At 40.0% G+C, this 19,247-nt stretch overlaps 1 protein-coding gene and 2 long non-coding RNA genes across 5 annotated transcripts in view; 1 reads left to right on the top strand and 2 right to left on the bottom strand.

The window, feature by feature from the left end:
- Positions 1-19,247, bottom strand: part of LOC140513808 (uncharacterized) — a 66,675-nt gene that overhangs the window by 30,839 nt on the left and 16,589 nt on the right. The window lies entirely within an intron of this gene.
- Positions 2,111-3,658, bottom strand: LOC140513859 (uncharacterized). The gene is made up of 2 exons (XR_011970403.1): positions 2,708-3,658; positions 2,111-2,461 (listed from the first exon to the last, which is right to left on the bottom strand). It is a non-coding gene; the product is annotated as an uncharacterized lncRNA (long non-coding RNA).
- LOC140513854 (uncharacterized) lies at positions 4,664-18,509 on the top strand. 3 transcript variants are annotated; one of them, XR_011970398.1, is made up of 3 exons: positions 4,664-7,121; positions 9,165-13,954; positions 16,171-18,509. It is a non-coding gene; the product is annotated as an uncharacterized lncRNA (long non-coding RNA). The 3 variants fall into 3 exon arrangements; XR_011970397.1 differs by lacking the exon at positions 16,171-18,509 and having other exon boundaries at positions 9,165-9,229; positions 13,864-15,218; XR_011970396.1 differs by lacking the exon at positions 16,171-18,509 and having other exon boundaries at positions 9,165-15,218.

Below are 19,247 nucleotides of genomic sequence, written 5' to 3'. Positions count from 1 at the left end.
AAAAAAAGTAAGCATGAGAGGGCCTCCTTAGGACATAATATTCTAAGAAACTTCAAACTTGACCTTGAAGTTTATATGGCAGTATCTGATTTGAATACATCCACCCACTCTTTCAAAAAGTACAACCACTTCCCAAAGATTCAAATGCTGATAAGACACTTTTCAGATTTTCTGGTCCCTTATGTCTCTTCATTCCTTCTTTAGCATTCTCATTACACATTAGAACCCCAACTGAAGAGAGTGGGGGGAGGAAGAAGAAAAAAGGAAAGAGGGACAGAGAGAGAAGGGGAGGGAGGGAAAGAGAAAGAGGAGAGAGAGAGGGGAGGGAAAGAGAGAGGAGAGGGAAAGAGAAAGGAAGAAGGGGAAGGAAAGAAGGGAGAGGAAAGAGAGAGAGAAATGGGAAGGAAGGAAGGAAAGGGGAGAGGAGAAAGAGAGAGGGGGAAGGATGGAGAGGAGGGAGAGAGAAGGAGGAGAAGGAAGAGGAGAAAAAACATAAATTAGTCCTCCTTTATTATGTAGCTTTTCTTAAAAGGTTGAAAAGACTGGTTAGCATGAAGTTTATGATTGTCTATGGAGTTCAAATATGTGCAAATGCTTTCCAAAATTAGCACAAATACCTTATATATCTGTGTAGAAACTAAGCTAATGGGAAGAAAAAATTAGGAAACTCATTTATTGTGTTTTTCTCTATACCCTTATCCTTTTATTATTTTGTTAGTTCGATTTAAAGCTTTCTGACTTGATCTCCAGTAAACACATATTCATATGTCAAAGAAATAATTTTCATTTTTAAGGACTATATTCAATCCGTAAAATCAGAGTGTTGGATTAGGGAATCTCTAAGGGCCTTTATAACTCCAAATCTATGATGCTATGATCCTAAGACATATCCTTTTACAAATAATTACCATATCCCTCCTCATAAGCAGAGCCCTGGTATTGGGTGTTTCCAAGAATTCCTGCATTGTGGCAGCCAAGAGGGGCCTAATATTGTAATGGCACCGAGGTCATCATTTCCATTTCAATTAAAGTTCTCATCTATGATTAGTCCAATTGACTTTGGGGGTCTGATCTAATTTCTTTCTAATTTTAACTGGTTAGGTAAGTGCTGGATAAGTGGTACAGACATTAAGTGCTATTGGGGAAAATAACAAAAGAATTATCTTCAGCATGGAAACCTAACTATATAACTCAGTAGCTAAGTCATAGAGAGCAACCCGAGGTACAAAGATGGATAAGTGATTTGCCCAGAGTCAGTATGAGTGTCAGAATTTGAATGTAGGTCTTCCAGACTCTACACCCAGTTTTCTGTCCATTATGCCATCATACTTCTATAGAATAAGAAACACAAGTGATAATCACAAGAGACAATGAGAATGTAACCCTTCACCTTTAAAGAAACTATCATTGCCCATGCTACACTGGTGGCCAAACAGTGCCTGAATTGTTTAGTGATGATGGCTGGCATCGGATCATCCACATTCTCTTACCCATGACACCATGGCACAAATCAAGTTGATTAGGAGAAAACAGACTACAGATCTACTCTGGGTAGTCTGTATATTCACCATCCCTTAAGGCCAGGAAGCCGAACAAGAGGGCAAATTGCAACATAGCTCTATCAATGACTGACCATTCACAAGGATGCCACCACATATTTTCAACTTTGGTATATATCACTGATCTACTGAGATTCACTGGGGCCATATGGCACTTTAAAGGAGAAATATGAATTGAGGTAAAATGATGGGAAATTGAAAAGGAGAATTTGCTTCTCAGCTGTGGCTTATTAACAAGTATTGCTCTTCATTTCATTCTCTTTTTTTCTGCAATGTTGCCTAAGAAGCCCCAGAAGGAAGAGAGTTCATTCTTATTGGGGGGTCACTGAAGACTTCAGTGAACTCAACTTAATATAAGCATTCTCTGTGGCATGCAAATAATGCAGGCAGTGAGAAAAGAGCATAAATGGATTGTTCTTGCAGCTTTCACATCTCCATATGGTCCCAATTTATGATCATAAGCAGAATTGTTTATTTTTTTAAAAGCTTTTTAGTTCACTTTTAAGGTATTTTGCTGAGGCACAGCCTGCTCTTAAAAGAGAGAAAATGTGTGTTTTTTCCGAAGTGCTGTTTATTTTGGCTGTTTACTCATTTGCAAAAGTTCAAATGTTATTCTGTGGATTTTACTAATTTTCCTGCAGCAGCCACAAGACCAAGAGGGGGAAAATTTTTTTGCAGGGAGATACTTTCAGGGCTGCCATGAATTTGGTAAGCTTTGCAAAAGCAATTTTGAATAGGTAATTTGTTAAAGTCCCCTCAGTCACTTAATTTAACTTTATTTGCCGTCTGCAATGAGGTGTCAATTTGGCAGTTTGTATGGTGCCCAAAGATGTTTGTACACGGCGGCCAAGGTCTCTCTTTTCGGTGCTTGAACTTTCACAATTCACCTCATTTGATATTTGCTGAAAGACAGATTATCAGGAGGTTAGAGAAGACCTCAGATTCAGTAAGAGTCAACAGTTGCTCAAAAATATTGGGATCTATCAAATTATGACTTGCCCTAAACTGAACAATGTATTTTTCACTCAGCCCCATGTCCTCCCTGAGAATAAATGCTCTTGCATGGCTACTCTGGGATTCCATGGTCAAATGCTCCTTGTAAGTTATTCGTCATGTCTCAGTACTGCAACAACAATAAAATTACCTACCTACTGACTATAGGAAGCAATCCATGTTGATTAACTAGAGAAAAGCAAGCCAAGTGGCAATATTCATTTCACTGACTCCCAGGCAGATTGTTCTCTTTCTGCACTGGGAAACAGGGATCAGAAACTTAGATTAGGGAACTAGGCAACCTGGGTAACATGGGTCAGAGATGTGGATGAGCACATAGAAGGCAGGTCAGACTTGACCCAAGGTCAAGTCACCCAGAAGAACACAAGTCAGAGGATAAACAAATAAATGAGAATCAGGTGGACTTTGTTTCGGGATCTGTTGAGTGAATATTCAGGAGACCAAGTAAATGGTTAAGATCCAAAAGAACCACATAAGTTGAAAGGGAAGACAATAGTAGACTGGGTCAGATGCTTGGCAAGAGACTGATAACTCAGTCAGCTCTGGACCTCCAGCTCTAATAATATAGCTGGTTTGGAGAAACTTCTCCTCTTTACCCATCTCTCCTACCATATGTAGCAATAGCCCTAAGGCTAGTAACAATTTCAGATGATTTGAATGATGCTGTCCAACTGACTGAAGAGAAACTCGGGGTGGGGCGGGGGGGACAGAATCAAAGAATGAGGGATTTAAAAGAAGATTTTAAAAATCAGATCTATTATTTCATTGGTAGAGTGAATTTCCAATAAGGAAAAATGTCCCTGCCACTTATGCTGTGTCTTTGAGAGGTGTATGGGGCACTGAAAAGTTAAGTGTTTCACACAAGGTTCCACAGTCAGGAGATGTCAGAGGCAGCATGGGAACCCAGGTCTTCCTGATTCTGGGTCCAGTTTACTTCCAATATGTCCTACTGCCTCTTTTAAAAGAGAGCATTCAGGAGAAATTTAAGTTGCTTTGCCAACTCCTGGACCAAATAAGGAATGTTCCACTGGATAGGAAACTTCCCTTCAGGTATCTAAAGGAGAAAATACATAGAAATCTGTAGTCATCATACCTGAACCTCTTCTTAGATGACATGACTTCTCTTGGAGACAAGAGAGTGGCATGGTCCTGCTCTCTGGGAAACTTTTGTGAGAACAGGGTGAGTAGCCACAAGGAAGGGAAGTCCATAATTTGGTCCTGTTACCATTCAGCAGGGATGCAAAGAAAAGCTGCACTTCCTACCAGGCAGGGAGACCCTACAGGCATTCCCCTTTGCAGACATCTGAGGATAGAAAAAAAAATTTGCTCTAGGAAAAATCTTGGCATTGCCATTGAGTGCTGCCTGATACCACTTGCTGGGAGTTGCCTACATCTGACTACAAGAAAAGCTATTTTAGAGATCAATGTCTAAAATTTTACAATGCCCTTGGGAATGACTGGAGGTTCTTGTTGGGAGCCCATGGCCTAAGAGTCACACACCAGAGGTGTTTCGGACAGCTGGTTTGTTCATTCAAGGGGGGCTTCATATTCCAAGAACTCTACTGGGAATTCTACTTTTTTTTTCTTCCACCTTTCAATAAAACTTTCCTTTTTTAACTTTGTGAACTATATGCTTGTCAAGGGAGTTGGTGTTAGCACACTGGGCAGCATCAGTAATTTTCCAGATTGGGGGGTGTGTGTGTGTGTGTGTGTGTGTGTGTGTGTGTGTGTGTGTGTGTGTGTGTGTGTGTGTGTGTGTGTGTGTGTGTGTGTGTGTGTGTGTGTGTGTGTGTGTGTGTGTGTGTGTGTGTGTGTGTGTGTGTGTGTGTGTGTGTGTGTGTGTGTGTGTGTGTGTGTGTGTGTGTGTGTGTGTGTGTGTGTGTGTGTGTGTGTGTGTGTGTGTGTGTGTGTGTGTGTGTGTGTGTGTGTGCGTGTGTGAGAGAGAGAGAGAGAGAGAGAGAGAGAGAGAGAGAGAGAGATTACCCAAAGTGACCCTGAGTTCTTTTTTGCTGTGAGAGCCCTCTGATACAAGAGTTACAATGTGATTCCTATCTATCCAGGAATGAGTCCCAACGTAGCTCTGCTGAACCTAATGTGGGGGAGTACTTAATTGGCAGTACCTAACTAAAGTAAAGTGTTGTGTGCATTCATCTTTCATTGTTGAAGAGGACCACGCCATCAGAGAAACGATGACATGACTTGCACTTGACTTTGTTTTGAGTGAGGGAGGGCTGTGCAGGTCACCAGCCTCACTTCTCCAAAGCCATCTGGATCCAGTGACCAGATATTCATCAGGATGACTGGAGATGACCCAGAACGAGGCAGTTGGGGTTAAGTGACTTGCCCAAGGTCACACAGCTAAGTGAGTGTCAAGTGTCTGAGGTAAGACTTGAACTCAGGTCCTCCTGACTCCTGCACTGGTGCTCTAGACACTGCACCATCTAGTTCCCTCAAAGTAAAGTATTATGATCTGCAAGAATGAGTAAGGTCTGATAAGCAGATCATAACTACTGTGGGGCATTAGAAGAACAAAGATACCAGGAATGGTAACTCAGATTAGAAGAACTATGGAGAGACTTGTCCATTCTGTTTGATGGTTGAGGACCCTGATCCTACCTCCTGAGGCTTTAGAGTCAGAAGACTTGGATTCAAATCCTACTCCTGATATTTGCTACCTGTATGACTTAGGGCAAGTCACAACCTCCCTTGGCCTTAGGTTCCTTGAGTATAAGGAGGGAACTGGTCTAGAATGCCTCTGATGATCTCTCCTAGATCTATGACCTTGGGATTCCTGTGGATGCCCTGGGATGGGGAACATTCTCTCCAAAGGAAAAAAAAAGAGGCACAAAGTTGGCACTTTTCTCATTTAACAAGAGAATATGTCAGGAAGTAACAGAAAGGTAAATGAACCCAGGTAATCAACAAATTGAGAATCACATGTGGTCCAAACTACACATAAACAAAGAATCTCCTCTCTAACATTCCCACAACTAATCACCCAAAGTCTGCTTTTAAAATCTCTAGAAAAGAAGAACCCATTTTTTTATCCACTTCTGAATAACCCTGATTGTATAAGAAAGTTATTCCTTATGTTGAGCCAAAATTTGCCTCTCTTACACTGGTTAATTATTGCTACCAGTTCTGCCTATGAAAGCCAAAGGGAACATTCTAATCCCCTTTCCATTTGATTTCCCTTCAAATACTTCAAGACTGACTGCTCTCCTCCAGGCTAAACATGCTAAATTCCTTCCACTAATGCTTGCTCGGCATCATCTCTATACCGTAGAGCTGCAATGACCCTCCATCATACCATCTGCTCCCCTGGATCTACTGAATGATAAATGAGAGCTGGCAATGCTTCAGGTAACTGTTTAGATAGACTGCCTGAGACTAATCACAACTCAGAATGGCTAAATAAACTTATTGAGTTTTCTATGCAACATTCACTTTGGGCAGGCTAACAGGTAGTACAGCTTTTTAAGACTGGTAAGTGTTTCACATTTTGTAACTTTTTTTTACAGGATCCTACATGATCCAATCATTATATATTGTTAAGTACAGAAGAAAGTGATATTTTAAAGCTTCAGATAAATAGATATCTATATGTAGATGTATATCTAGATGTACATATATTTTGGGTGTATGTGTTGGGAGGGAAGGGAAGGAGGAAGGGATTAAGAGGGGAGAGGAAAAGGAGGAGAAGGAGAGAGGGAGAGAGACAGACAAGGATGACAGGATTTTTTAAAAAGGGGATTAGTGTTAGCACAGCAAAAAAAAATAGTGCAACTGAGCTAGAGGGGAGAAAAGTCAGCAACTGCAATTCAATATCCTTGAAGGATACACTAAGCCCTTATCAAAACTAGAGTTGCTTGAAACCAGTACACAGGAGCAAGAAGCAGCAAAATTTGCATTGTTGGTGTTTGAAAGATGACTATCACCGTACAGTATTTCCCATGCCAAACATTGCAGTGCTTTTAGGAAGAAGAAAGGAGTAGGTGGGGGCATTAGGAGGAGTATGGGATTGGATATCCCTGAGTGTTTTGTCTTTTGTGTCTTTGGGAATATTTCTTCCGTATGTTCCCCTGGAGGGGTCTTCTTATGTGCTGAACTATGAAGACAAGCTATCTCAGGGTTTGTGCACAGGGAACACCAAAAGGGCTTGCTACAATGGATCTGTGTCACCAAATCAGGAAAGACTGTCTCAGTGCCTTCTGAACTCCCTCCTCTTTAGGGAGTTTTGAGATCCTGACAATGAGGACAATGAGGAAACAATGATGATTAGCATGCAATTAGTACTTACTTTTATGGAGAATTTAAACAATATATTTAATGGGTCATACAAGACATCAAGAGGGAAACATGAAAATTTTAATTAAAACCATGCTCTAAATATCCTGTTGCTCTTCTACATATTTGTTTATTTCTCCCTAGGATTGATTTGTTAAGAGCTTTGGAATTACCAGGGGGAAAGCTTTTGGGGATGTTTGAAACCCATGATTCAAAACAGGGAGAGACACTTGGGTGATGGAACTGGCTATGACATCAGAGGTAACTCAGTCACTCTTCATGCCATTTGCTTAAAGTCATTGGCTCTGCCCTTTATGGAGATGCTGAGAAACTTTCCGAGGTTTTTAATTCCCCCTTATCCTTTAAGCTTTTTACAAGACTCGTTCTGAGTGAGGGTAAAACTGATACTAAAAATAAATTTATTTTCTCATGGTAGTAAGGATCCCCAACCTCTTTCCTGCCAAATGGAAGGGAGATTTTGATGACAGACAAGCCAAAATGGTTCTACTAAGAGACTGACAAGTTCATAGTTCTCAGGTTATTTCTCTTCCACAAGAGTTCAATAAAATTAAATATACCTATAAAGACAAAAGGAAAAAAAGGAATGAATCTAATTCTTTAACACAAAATGTTCAGTCTAGCATTTTAGAGGCTTCCAGAGACTCCCAACTACCTTTCTAGTTTTATTTTATATTGCTTTCTTTCATGAATTCTCCATTACAGTCAAACTGGCCTTCTACCTGGTCCTGGTATATAACATTCCATCTCCTGCCTCCTTCTCTTTGCACAGATGGCCCCTGTTAAGGGGTCTCTGAACTTGTCTTTTTGAGTTGCCATATTTTCCAGAAATACTGAACCCAGAACATGCAGGAGGCTCTGAATGTGTCAAGCCTGAAGCTTCCCCTGAGCTTATGTAATTTGTTGTTGCACCCCAAACTGGACTCCTTGTGTCCTTGAGAGTCAAGACAGGCGCCAGCCAGTCTGTGCCAGGCTGGGATAATGCTTGTGCAGCTGGGGTCCTTTACAGATAAACAGATCCTCCTATCTTCATAGTCTAGCAATTCCCAAGGGAAAAGACTGAGGTTTTTTGCCCACCTTGCTCCTCCTCATGGGGAGTGGTTTTGTCTTTTTCCACCTTTGCTGTTCTCCCTTTCATGTCATTCTCTTTCCTGGTGTCCCCTCCTCCCTTTGTCCTGTTTTTGTAAAAATGTAAACTTCTGTAAAGACTGGGAACCCTATGGGTTACACATGCATGTTCATTTTCTTTTCACGTTGTCTTGTGACAGCGATTGCCTGTTGACACCTTCCATGTTTGGAATGTACTCTCTCCTCGCCTGTGCCTCTTGGAATTCCTAACTTCCTTCAAAATATCACAGAAATAATATCTCCCATTTAAGGCCTTTCCTCAACCATCCAGTTGTTAACTAGATGTGATGGCACAATGTACAAAATGCTGAACTGAACTTTGAAACAGGAAGACCTGAGTTCCAATCCTGCCCTAGATACTCGATACCTATGTAGCTCTGATTCAGCTTTCCCCTCTCTTCCACTTCCTCAGTTTTCTCATTTGTAAAATTGCACCTAGTGATTGCACCCACCACACAAAGCTGTTATAAAGATCAAATGAGGAAATACATATTTAAAGAGCTATGCAAACCTGAAAGTAAAAAAAAAAACAAACCAACCCCAAGCTCTGTTAGAGCTCCTTCCTTCCTGAAATTAGTTTGCACAAGCTTTTAAATACTTAGTATCTGTGTGTGTATGTCATATTCTTTCAAAAAAAAATGAATTTTTTTTAATTAAATTATTTTGTTACATTTTAAAGTTCAGGACTGTCTCCTGCCCTCCCTCCCTACCACACACTAAAGAAAGTCACCCTTTTATCTATCTATCTATCTACATATATGCAGGACTACATTTGTATCCTCAGTACCTATTAGGCACTTAATAGACATCTGCTGAATTGAACTGGAGTGGCATTGAATAAGGTCACATTTATAAATACTGTTACATAAGAAAGCTGATAATGATCCACCAAAATAAAAATTACTGTATACAGATTTGTTGTTGTTGTAGATAGCTAGATATAATAAATAAAATACATAAGCATACACACACACGTGTGTGTGTGATATATCTATCCAAAACATTTCAGTAGAACTAGGGCATGTATTTGGAGAGAGAGTGATTGTTTGAATTGAAGGCAAGTAATTCATTGGTGGCCCAATATACCGGTACTTTCTTTCAATTCAGGGGTCTGAGATTGAGAGACCATTCATACAATAACTTTCTTTATATTTGCAGTTTTCAGATGGTTTGACATACACTGTCTCAATGAATCATCATGATAACCCCGGGAGGTAAGCAAGGTAGGTATCGTAATCCCTATTTTACAGCTAAGGGTACTGAGGCTCAGGGAAGTTAAATAACTTGCCAAAGGGTTAAGCAGACAGTAAATGGCAGATCCAGACTAGAAGGTAGGGCAGTTGCCTCTGAATCCAGTGCTCTTATCATTACACTAGGATGCTGCATGACAATATTCAATCTGAGGTCCTTCCCAGCTCTAGTTCTAGGGTCCTATGACCTGGACCTTTCAATTGGGACACTTTTAATTATCATCTCATTTATTCCCACTGTAACCTAGTAGATAATGGAAACATTCACCTCCCACTGAGGACCCATAATAGGAAAAGACCAATCTAAAGTATAAGCAGAGGCCCTAAGCAGAGGCCAAGCTGTCTTTCACAGGGCTGGCTAGCTGGGAAAAACTCTAAAACCAGCTATTCCTCCCTTGAGTACCATTGTAAGAACCCTGCTCCCTCTGGCATCAGATCTTCAAGGATGCTGTATCAATCCCACTGAGTCACATCATCAGCCAGAGGGTATCCTATGTTTTCAGTGTCTTTCTTTCCATCCAAACTTAGCAACAACATAACTCTCAGAAACCTGCTCTCTGTTGTGACATTATGCAGTTGCATATTTTTAACTAAAAAGGCACATTTCTTCTGATGTGTTGACTAATAGATGTGATAGCTCCTCCTACTTAACTCAAAGCTTTAACCAGGCTAAAATTCACTTCTTTAAAAAGCCTACAAGGAATAATAAAAATTTCCGACACAGAATAAGGGAGAAGCTTTCAGTGAAATGAGTGGTTCAACATCCCTCAATGGCACCATGTAGACAGCAGCCTAGGGTGCCTATACCTGAAGCCAATCTGGCCTTTTGCATGCTTAGACCCTACCATAGAGCTGCTTTAGCAAAGTCCAACTTGGGAGGCAGGAGGGAAAACCAAACCATTTCCTGACTTCTGTTAAACATTTCATCCTTGTCACTACCATCACACCAAGAATACTAATAAAGCAGTGGCCTAGGCATAGGGTAATGCCAGGTATTTTAGGAAGCTAGTTAAAAGGACACAACTTTGTCCTTTTAAAGGACAAAAAGGACATAATGTCATCACAAGGAAATGCCCTGATGAGTCATTAAGAGACAAATGTTTCAGAGGCAAGAAACCAGCAGGGAAAACTCTGCTCTCCCAGGGCTTTGCTCTCTTTTCTCCATATTTTAATTTGATATAAAAGAAAAATTTCTGACATTCAGAACCATCCAAAAGTAGTCCTGCTTCAAAATGCAGGAGAATCTTTTTTAATTAAATTATTTTGTTACATTTTAAAGTTCAGAACTGTCTCCTGCCCTCCCTCCCTACCACACACTAAAGAAAGTCACCCTTTTATCTATCTACCTATCTACATATATGCATATGTATGTATGTACATATACACGTACAAATAAATTCATATATATGTACACACACACGCATATATAGATATATAGATATGTAAAATCTAACTATGCAGAATCATTTATGAGTTCTTTCTCTGGAGGTGGTTAGTATCTTTCTTCATAGAGGTCTTTTGTAGTTGATTTGAGTATCTGTAATACTCAGAATAACTTTCGTCATTCACAGTTATTCTTCGAACAATTATTGCTGTTTCTGTGTACAACATTCTCTTGCTTCTGTTCACTGAAATCTTTCTATGTTTTTCTAAAAATCAACCTCTCATCATTTCTTACAGTACAGTAGTATTCCATCACAATCATAAACCACAACTTGTTTAGCCATTCCCCAACTGCTGGGCATCCCCTCAATTTCCAGTTCTTTGCCACTACAAAGAGAGCTGCTATAAATATTTGGAAACATAGGTTCTTTTCCTTTTTCCCTGATCACCTTGGGAAACAAAGTAAATAATGGTATTGCTGAGACAAAAGGTATACACAGTTCCATATCTCTTTTGGCATAAAGGAAATTCCTTTTCATAGAGGTCTTCAAATTGAGGCTATATTACTATCTGTCAGAGAAATTGTGGACAGAATTGAGATGGCCTGTATGTCCCTTTCAATTCTGGGATTCAACATATGAATTAGCTATGGGAATGAGAAAGCCAATTGTTATGTGACTCTCAGTTTCCTTATATATAAAATAAGGATAGATTTAAACTACATACCTCAAGGTAATGAGATCCCTTTGTGTGCCTTAAGCACCATACAAATATAAGTTGCTAATTTTCCTGTCAACTAGCCTAACTGGGCTAGATGAACTTCTAACATTCTTTCGAGCTTTTAGAATTAAAAAAAAACAAAACAAAACACAATGGCATGATGGAAAAAGAATCTGGATGGAAATTAGGAGATCTAATGATAATGACAACACTTTTTCATAGAATCAGTCAACCAGAGCTAGGTGTGAATAAGGACTGGACACCTCCTTAAATCAAAGACATTTCAACTAGATGCTACGAGAAGATGGTTCTATTTGAATGAGGGACTTGGCAACACCTTGTGGGACCTACATACTACCAGAGAGTTACTTTAGAACCTGAATACTTGAATATATGACAAGGAAGAAGAGGAAGAGATAAAAAGGAATCACTTGGACTTGGAGGGAGAAGAACATTTCATCTGTGGCCTAGGTCTCCTCCCACCCCAGCTGAAGGAGTACCCCCCTTCAAGCTGCAAAAGACCCAAAGATTTTAGATTTTCCACCTTACCACTTACCATCAACATCCTAGAAGTGCCCCAGGATTGGCTGGTGACAACGTCTGTGTTGAAAGTCAAGGGCAAGACTGAACATGATGAGGAAATAGATTCAAAGGTCTACAAAGATTCCAGCAGAAAAACTATACTTCACCTAAAGGAATCACCTTCAGAATTACAGAATTTTCAGGAACTATGAGTTACTCCTTTGCCATGTGTTCTAGAGTCTGAATCTGCTTTTTATCCTGGACTCTGTATGTAGTGATGGAAAAGTGTATCGCAGACTTTGGGGGAAGGCTGTTTTCTACCAACTGTTCTTACTATCTACTACCTTTGTAAAAGAAAACCCTTTTTCTAAAAGGGTTAATTAATAACAACTGATCATCATGGTAAGAAACATAACAGTAGTGCTCATAAGCCATAGCATTAGAAAACAGCCCCAACACCTTAGGGCTACCCCTAGACTCTGAAAAGCAACCTACAGGCACCTTCTGGACCTTTAAGTCAGGGTTGAGAGGGAGCCCCAAGTTTATATGTGCTATGTTATTAAGTCATTTTTCAGTCTTTTTTCAGTCTGACTCTCTGTGACTCTGTTTGAGATTTTCTTGGCAAAGATACTGGAGTGATTTGCCATTTCCTTCTCCAGCTCATTTTATAGATGAGGAAACTAAGGCAAACAGGGTGGTGACTTGCTCAGGGTCACACAGCAAAAAGGTTTCTAAGAACGGATTTGAACTCACAAAGATACCTTCCTGGTTCAGAACCCAGTGCTCTTTCCAGTATTCCATTTAGCTGCCTTATGTGCTTCATGGTGCAAAAGAACAGAAAATATATTGGATGTGGAGTAAGACAAGCTGCTACTAAATAACTATTACCTTGGGTAAGTGCTGAGCCTCAGTTTCCCAACTGTTGAAACCAGGTGGGGTTGGTCCCATCAGCTCTCACATTCTGCATTCTAGTCCTCAACCTGCCACCAACTATTCATGTGACATTAGTCAAATCACTTAACTTTCCTAAGCCTCAATTTGTCCATCAGTAAAATAAGGTAGATGGAGTACTCTAGGATAATTTTTATCCCTAACATTCACTTATCATTTTATTCTAATTCATTGGCTTTTGTATAGTAATGTGTACTTTTTAGAGCAGGGTGGCACAGTAGGTAAGAGTGTTGGTCTGGAGTCAGGAACATTGTTCTTCCTAAGATCAGATCTGACCTAAGACACTTTTCTAGCTGTGTGACTCTGGGCAAGTCACTTAACTCTGTTTGCCTCAGTTTCTTTATTGGTCAAATGTGTTGGAGAAGGAAATGGCAAACCACTCCAGTATGTTTGCAAGAAAACCCTAAATGACGTCATGAAGAATTGGACAACAGCTGAAAAACGAATGGATAGTAGCATGCTTTTCAGAGCACTGTCATATACATTCTCACTGCATCTTCACTACAATTCAATAGGAGTTGGTAGGACTGTATTATTTCCATCTTACCAATGAGAAAACAGATGCAGAGAAAGCTAAACCACTTGCCTAAGGCCCACCTCCAGCCCATGGCAAAGCCAGGATTATAATTCCAATTCTTTGACTTCAGTTCCAATGCTGTTTCTCCTACTACACATACAGATATGGCACCTATGTGATAAACACTTGCCACCTATACATTAAAGAAGACCAAGTCATTGATTTTGCTACCCACTGATATATGTTGCTGTCCTTCTGATTCAAAGGTGACACACTGCCAATGAGCGGAGCCCAAGTATGCAAACGTGATAGAAACAACCAAATCATAATCCTTCCTTCTCACACAAGAGCTTTCATATGGTTCAAAGCTAAAAAAAGTTTTGTATAGAACATGTCAGCAACCGTGGTTCCTTAGGCAAGAGTTCTTCTCCAAACCCATATTCAGAGAAAGCATTCCTCTTTCCATCACTCTTTAACTATACCTTAGGCCAATCACTTGTCATTTATTTTCCAGCCACTCCTGGCAGTGCTGGACCCTTGAAGATCATCTATTTGACTTATCTTCCTGAGAGGAGCAGTATTTCCCAGTAATATAACTCTAATCAGTAAGTAACACTAAGTAACGACCCACAATTAGCAAAAGTCTATACTACCCAAAGGCAGCTGGGTGGTGCAGTAGATAAAGTGCCAGGCCTGGAGTCAGGAAGACTCATCTTCCTGAGTTCAAATCTGGCATCAGGCACTTACTAGTTGTGTGATCCTGGGCAAGTCACTTAACCCTGTTTGCCTCAGTTTCCTCATCTTCAAAATGAACTGGAGAAGGAAATGGTAAACCACTCCAGTATCTTTGGCAAGGGAACCCCAAATGAAGCTAGGAAAATTGGACACAACTAAAATGCTGCACAATAATAACATGCTAGCCACTGGGAATGGCTGGCATTTACAGTCTGAGCCCCTGCCCAAGTTGAGAAGACATACATCTGCCTTAGGAATATCATGGGCATATACAAATGCTATATGTCTTCTCATCATCCATGATAAGCTTTATTCTACTCTTTCTCCTCCAGTAGACTCCCATACTCCCTACATCCATACAACCTATCAAGTTGTCAGGGGCCAACAGTGCCATTTGATGACCCAATCAAAGTAGTCTCTTCCACATTACTGCCTTTTTTACCCCTGACAAGTGGTCATCTGGCTCTTACCCTGTTTTATGGTGTAATATATTAAGCACTTATTGTATGCTAGCAATTGAAAGAGATACAAAGTTTAGAAAATCCTTCCTGGAAGCATGTTGACACAACCATCATGCCAGAAAGATGGCAGGATGACTCCTGGGGCTTAGCAGGTACTAAAAACTGACTGTGGATGATGCCAAGGGAAATTTCAGCTTGGAATGAGAGGGAATCTTCTAAAGAACTGTAGAGGATTAAACACAAAGATGATTATGATACAGAAATATTACTTGAAAATGGCATTAGAGAATGGAAGAACAAAGCACTGTGTGAAGCCTCAGAGGAAAAGCTATGCAAATATTACTAATAATAACAGCAAGTATTTGTATGACATTTTCCTGTTTTCCTTTGTGTTTGCCAGTCATTTTTACTGGCAACTTCTCAAGGAGATCAGGTTGCATGGCACTATTCCCATTCACCAAATAGGGTCACTGAGTCCCAGAGAGTTTGCCTGGCTTGTCCCAGGCTACAGGCCAGGTTTGAGGGAAGTCAGGAGGACTGGTCTAGATAAGCTGCATTTGGGACATTGCCATAGATCCTATTGTAATCATGGACCTTGAGATGGATAACTTGACCACTCTCTTAAATGCAGGGAGTCTCTGCTTGTCCCTAGACCAGACCCCTCGGCACCAAAGCTTGTCCCATAAAAAAAACGAAGGCACTTAAAAGACTCCTGTGTGCTATATATAAATCTAGTTAAATGGAAGCTAACTGCCAAACATTCTGCTGAACGCATACACACAGAAATCCTTCTAATATGATTATAAAGTATCATTTACTGTCAGGACAACTGCTTGGCCTTATTCTTCCCTTATTTTAAGACAATAGCACCTTTAGCACTGCCACATTTTTGCACACTTCAGTGACCAGCTACTATTCAGAGTTTGAATGGCCCTCAGCAAACGGTCCTTCTCATGATTCACTGTGGATTGAAATTAAAAAGAGGCAGGGGAGAAGATAGAGAAACTCCACAGTTAGGTTCCAGGGGCAGATATCTTATGCTCATTTTCAGCAAAAGATTTGCCCCAATTCTCCTGTCTATTGCTGATATTTGGGAAGTTAATGTTGGTTGCTCGCCTTAAGAGACAATATGACTTGTTGATAAACAATCAAAAATCTTCAAAAATCACCAGAAAACTGGTAGATTGCCTTTCACAGGCTTCAACAGGTCTAGCATCTGGTAGCTATATCAGTCACAATCTCTGTGAAAAGGCCCAGGAGAAGGATGATGTTAACAGAGTACCAAAGGAGAACCACTACTGGAATGATAAAACTTAATTATGATTAGAACCAGAAAGTCCTAATACTCTAAGGTCATTTTAACCTTACAGTAAGCATCATTCCTTTACCTAGGCTGAGCCAAATCTGTTCATATGATTGGCTTTGTTCTTTTTCAGGTTCATCTAGCAAATAACTTCCCTACTTACCTGACCTCCCCAACTGCTAATGTCTCCCCCCTCAATGATTAATTCCATATGTTCTGTATCCTGTAGGTACCCATTTGTGTACAAGTTTATCTCCCCCATAAAAATGTGAACTTTTTTATGTTAGGGACTGCTTTTTAATTTTTTCTTTGTATTCCTCAGAACAGTAGTATGTACTTAGTAAATGCCTGCTGGCTGACTGATGGAATGACATTCTCAATTTCCTTGAGCACCTGCCACTCAGTAAGGCACCCTATCAAGCAACAAGATCAGAAGACAAAAATTAGGAACTCAGGGATTCAGAAGAGCCTCCCTCTGGCTTCTGGCTCTCAGACCAGTGTGGTCAACACAGAGTCATGGAAGCTGCACGTGAGAGGTGGGTAAGAGGTGGATACCAGAGGTGGATAAGCAGCCCTGAAAAGGGTTTGACAATCCCTCACCTCAGAGGTGTCTGTCCTCCCTGAACATCCTGTACACCCTGTGACAAGAGTATGATGTAGGTACATAAGAACTGTTGCTACTTTATACAGGAGCAAAAAGATACAGAGATATTAAATAATTGGACTAGTATGACCCACCTAGTTAATGGCTAAATGAGCACTTGAACTGAGGTCTCTTGACTTGCAGGCTCTCTACACTACTATACAATTAATTTTAGTGCCTTGGTTAATACACTGGCATCTCCCCTGTGCACTCCCTCCTTCTCACACTAGAGTCCCAAGGAACACTACAACTTAGGGGCAAGGATTAATTTTATAACTCTGGGGCCAAGCTTGTGATCTTTCAAATCTCTTCAGCCTACTCCAATAACTTTCTTCCTGAGCTATGGAACTCAAGGCATTTGTACCAATTTGATCTAAGAAGTAAGTTTGTCTGTGCATTTCCTAATGAACAAATCTCCCCCTAAAAGATCATGTAAACAAACCTGCATGTGGTTTTCCACCAATCCTAGGGTTACTACTGTTACCTCCCAAACAGAGAAGGATTATACCAACCCAAGTAGATGGAAGGGAGCTGGGGTTCCAGAGCAGTCAGCTCTCCAATACCCACATTACCTTGCTCTTATCTTGCACACAAATGCAGACAGTTTTGGCATACGCTGCCTTCTCATTTCCACCTATTTAAATTCTTTCCTCCTCCTTTCTCTTATAGAATCAGTACAGGTATCAACTTTCTTGATCCTCCCACTTGAAAGTGATCTTGTCAAAATACTTCAAATAGTTACCTCCTTTGCACGTTTACTCTGCATTGTATTTATTCACCTCCAGGTTATCCCCTCCCGCTTAGGCTATAAATTCATTGAGCAAAGAGAGTATGTCATTTTTTAAATGAATACTCAACACCTAGCAGATAGTTTTACATGTAATATCAGCTTGATCGATGCCTGTCAAAATAATGAACACTGAATGAATATGCACTAAGTGAGGGATTTATGCAGATATGAAATAGTGTTCATTCCAAGCTGACTTGCTCTAACTAATAATAATAGCAGCTAACATTTATATAGCATTTTAAGGTCTGCCATGCACTTTATATATGCTATGTCATGGGATCCTCATTTCAAGCCAATGTAATAGAAACCATTATTATCCTCATTTAACAAGTCAGAAAACTGAGGCTGAGAGTAGTTTAGTGAGTTGCCCAGGGTCACATAGCTAGTAAGTATCTGAGGTAGGATTTGAATTCAGGTCTTCCTTACTCTAGTCCAGAGTATCACCCAGTATATCGAACAGCTACCTATCACAATTCTAACTAGCTCCCTCTCAATGTCAAATTGAATAGGTTCGGGGATACAAACTACACTATTACCCTTCTTTAATATTTCAAGATTTGTGACTTGCACAGATGTTAATTCTAAGCAGGATCATTTCACAAAACAGTGAAGAACAATGAATAGGAATATGTAGAAAGTTTGAAACTGGAAGAAGAAAAAGAAACAGACAAAAAAATGGAACAGATCTGTCAACATTTCTATGGCCAATCATTTTCATCATTGCTGATCATGAAAACACAGAATTCAGCCCTTGCCATGCTCTATAAGAAAATAAAATTGACACTACAGAGATGAAAACAATACAAGTTTCACCAAAACAAAGTATGCACAAAAGAGGCTTATGTTGTTGGTAACACAATTTTGCAAGAACCTAGGGATCATTTTTGAAAATATCAGAAAGCACTGAAAATACCAAATGACCTAGGGAAGAGAGGAGGTATCACAAATGGTATTATTTTTATAGAGCAATTAAGACATCAGTAACTACTGACCCAAATGCTTGTTTTCTCATCTTTATAAAATCTTTGTGAGAATGATCTACATACTATGAAAAGTACGCTTGATGAAAATACGAGATGGGAACGGGCACATTTTTTCGAAACACTCAATCTAGACTGACTATAGGAAACATAAGGAACCAAAATTTGTCTAAGGAACATAAGATCTCATTGATTGCCATTTGTTGATTATGAAAAAAACATGTGAAACTCTAGATCAAAATGCAACATCAAAGGCATCTTCTAATAAGGTCCCATGAATTAAGATCGTAAAAGAGTCCTTGGTAGATGCAAAGAGATAAATTTGTCCAGGGATCCTTTGAATTGCAACACCTATCAGAGGATGAAACAAGGATTTGTATGACCACCATAGGTATCTACCATGGTCATCTTCATTGTTTTAAATGAAGATACTTCTGTTTTAGTGAAGACAGAGGTCTTCCTACTGCTGATGCTGATTTTTGCTGATATTTAGGAAAAAAAAACATTTATCTTTGTACTTTCTCAACTCTATCCCCCCTTCCTCTCCCACATCCCAACCCTCCCCTCCCTCCCCCCACACACACATTATATACTGATTTTATGGAAAAATCCATTCTGAGTTCCAAACCACTTAGAAATGGATTTTGGGAACACAACCCATTGGTAAGCTGGAGTCCTCCTATATCCGTCTGCATTCATTGTTGGAGATTATCTGGGAAAACATGGGCTTCCTGCCTCAGCCCTATTACCCAACTAGCCCTGAGCTGGGAGTGAAATCAGACTTGGGCACAGAGGATTTGAGCCTGAGTGAATTTGTGTCTGCATTCCAAAATGAACTAGGGAGTATCTATTGTTTTATATTATTCACATTAAACTTTCTCCTTGATTTGGATAATTGGGGTATATCCCCTTAGAAAGGAGTTCGTTGGCAACCAAGCAACTAAAATCATTTTTACTACTCTATTAGAATATTATGAATAATAATT

The sequence above is a fragment of the Notamacropus eugenii genome, chromosome 7 (genome assembly GCF_028372415.1).
Source record: "Notamacropus eugenii isolate mMacEug1 chromosome 7, mMacEug1.pri_v2, whole genome shotgun sequence".
In the NCBI taxonomy this organism is placed as follows: Eukaryota; Metazoa; Chordata; class Mammalia; order Diprotodontia; family Macropodidae; genus Notamacropus; species Notamacropus eugenii.
The sequence above is the reverse complement of the archived record's forward strand: the minus strand, read 5'-3'. Positions and strand labels throughout refer to the sequence as shown.